The sequence below is a fragment of the Canis lupus genome, chromosome 2, assembly GCF_048164855.1.
Source record: "Canis lupus baileyi chromosome 2, mCanLup2.hap1, whole genome shotgun sequence".
Taxonomy (NCBI): Eukaryota; Metazoa; Chordata; class Mammalia; order Carnivora; family Canidae; genus Canis; species Canis lupus.
The window spans coordinates 46084137-46087225 of record NC_132839.1 but is presented as its reverse complement, the minus strand read 5'-3'; the positions used below and the strand labels follow the sequence as shown (position 1 = coordinate 46087225).

Below are 3089 nucleotides of genomic sequence, written 5' to 3'. Positions count from 1 at the left end.
GGATACGGCCACTGACTACATCACACACTGACCATCCCCATTGGTAAAGGAAAAGGGGGGGTGTCTCTTAAGACACAAAGACACTTATGACAAGTAGGTACAACCCCGAGCTTTCGAAACATTCTTAAGCAGCAAGCAATGCATCTCCAAGCTTAATGGCTAAGATGCAGTGGACTGTGAAGGTCAGGGAAAGTCAGGGCAGAGCTTCGTGACTATTAGAATGAAGTCACATGTGAATTTAACTTCCAGGTTAACTATAAACACTTCTTGTAGAGGGAATACATTATTGATTCCTCTGGGCTACAATTCTTAAAAACACAGTGTTGGAAGACATTCCTTCAGACTTCTGTGCTTTTAAATACCGAAAATACTTAAGTTTTATTTTCCTTCCATTAGATAGCAAAACATGACATCTTACTCATGTTAAAAGAGTATACTGATTATTAATATTGGTATTGTTTTCCCTACTGGAGCAACATTTTAAAGAGGAACCTGGTTAAAAAAAAATAAAGGAAACAATTCAAGACATGGAAAAAGTTTGTGATGTGACTCACTTAGTGTCAGCATGAACTTTCTCGGAAGCTCTGCTCAGTACCCTTGACCAGTGGGCTAGACTGCTTTTTTTCTAGCTTGTAGAGTTACCCGCCAGGATCAGAAAATACTTGATACTCATTTTTCTGTAATTTTTCCTTTTCAAACATGTTGGGGTTTTAAGTTATAAAAAGTGATCAAGGAGCACCTGGTATCTTCTCCCTTCAAATCTACCACATCTGATTTAGTTAAACATAACGAAATAATGCCCAGTTGCACCTTTTGTTGGGTGTTTTTATTGTTGATGTTATTTGTCCATTTGGTTTTCTTTAAAAAAAAAAAAATCCCAAAGTTGAAGCTACATCAGAGAAAAACTCCTTCATTCCATGAAGGTACCCTAACCTGTGCAAAATATAAGTAAGTAAATAAATAAATAAATCACTGAATTATATAAACTATCAACTACATCGAATCATGCATACCATCTCAATTGAGAGCAATAACATGTTGAAGTAGTATAAAGGAATGAAATTATCTCTATCAAAGGAAAGTGAAAAAAATGGACTTGACTTTTCTATTTCCTATATCTGTAAAGATTATATAAAGTAGAATGAAGAGTCCAAAGAATGACATGCAGGAGTAACCCTGTGGCCATGTCTTTGGGATACATTTTGTCCACTTAGACTAGGTCTTGTTTTTAAGGGGGCAGAGAGAGGTAGCATGGACAGTTGTAGCAGGAAAAGAAATAGCTCTACTCCAAAATGTTTCAGACACCTTTAGAACTGAGCATTTTTGCACCGGGAAACTTCACATTTGCTGAGGAAATATTCTAGAAAATGAATAAGAAATAAATATCCTCAGATTAATGCTATATAAATACATTTGCTATAGGTTTCATTAAATATTCATGGTACACACATGTACAGGTCAAATTACCTTTAAATATTAAATTTCTTTCCAGTGGTTGGGGATTTCAGATTTATTCAGTGTTTATAAGGAGTGGGGATGGGACTCATGCATTATTATCTGCCAGCAAATTCGGCTGCTGGTTTAACTGGGTCCCTAAGGTTAGAAGGGACTTAACTCACAAAAATGTGGTATAGCCTCAAGTGTCTTGTCTCCGTCCTAAAAAATCACACCTGGAATTTAAAGATACACTAAAAACATAAGTATTTTTACATGTACTTTAAGGAAGAAATGGATTGTTTGGTGCCTCCTGCACAATGTGCCTGAGGCACGTTACGCTAATCTCATTTGATACAACTAGACCACAGCCGGAGTAAGAATTTCTATCCTTCCAAATGATGCAAGCGATGAAAGACAGGTTCTGAGAAACATTCTAGATTGCATGTGATCTCAGAAAAGGGCAGAATCTGGCTGGAAATCTGGTTCCTCAAGGTCCAGCATTCAAGTGTGTCTCTGGTCATGGCAAGTGTCACAGTGGGCACCTGTGTCACAACCTTCTCCAAGCATTAACAACATGAGCTTAAGCATCGGGTAATTTTTCCTTTATGTACCTCAGTGGGGGAAGCACTCTGAATTTGAACCCGTTCTGCCTCTCACCACAGGGGTACATTTGTGTATTTCCTATTGACCTGATTTTTTTTTTTTTTCCATCAAGGATAAACCAGGAACAATGTTTCAGGACCTGCCTACCTCATAGTAGATTTGGAGGATCAGCTGAAATATTACATGGGCCTGTGGTATGGAAAATACCAAGTCTAAAACAAATGCAGGCATTGGGAGGGTCTCATCACCCATCTTCTGGGCACAGACGGTCCAGCACCTCACATCCATTCAGCACAATATCCAGTGTCCTCTCAGTTTAGATGATATCCAGTTTCCTTCCCAAAATCCCATCTCCATGTTGCCTCCTACCAAGCTTTTCCATGTTTCTGTGAATAGGCCTCACGTAGTCACTGAACCGCTTGCAGAGTATGGAAAAAATGCATTCAGTGCACAGGTTTAAATGCATTCCTAAATTGGCCAAACAATTTATCATCCAAACTACGACATTTTTGAGTGTTACTAATGATGATGCTAGGGCAGCAGGTGTAAATCAGGACTGTCCCAGGCAAGTAAGAGGAATGATCATTCCACATATACCCCATCATAAAACCATACTACTTCATCCTCCATGCACCAATATATTTTAGGAACTATATCCTGATTTAAAAAAAAAAAAAACAGACACAGTTGGATTGTTTGTGTGTACTGAAAGTGTTATTTTGATAAATGCAAAAATGTTAAATATGCCACAAAATGTCTAAGCCTGTTTTCTTTTATTTTTTCATGCCAATTAAAATTGTTTTTTATGAGAATTCTGGGAATAGTCTAGAATTCTCTGATCCTCAGAGAAGCTCTCTCCATAGCTCTCGATGTGATCTTCCAGTGCAAGATCAAAGCAGTTCTGTCTGTAGGGCTGAAACTCTCTGGGCACTCTCCAGCCAGTGTCTCCTCAAATTCAACACTCAAAACACCTAAGACAGGTTCCCTTGCCTGGACTAGGGACAAGAGGTGGTTCCACCATCTTTGCGTGAACATAGCACAGTGTGATA

At 38.5% G+C, this 3089-nt stretch overlaps 1 long non-coding RNA gene across 1 annotated transcript; it reads left to right on the top strand.

Moving 5' to 3' along the window:
• The first annotated feature begins 1890 nt into the window (after positions 1 to 1890).
• Positions 1891 to 2785, top strand: LOC140610182 (uncharacterized). Its single transcript, XR_012011948.1, has 2 exons — positions 1891 to 2028; positions 2153 to 2785. It is a non-coding gene; the product is annotated as an uncharacterized lncRNA (long non-coding RNA).
• Positions 2786 to 3089: the final 304 nt, after the last annotated feature.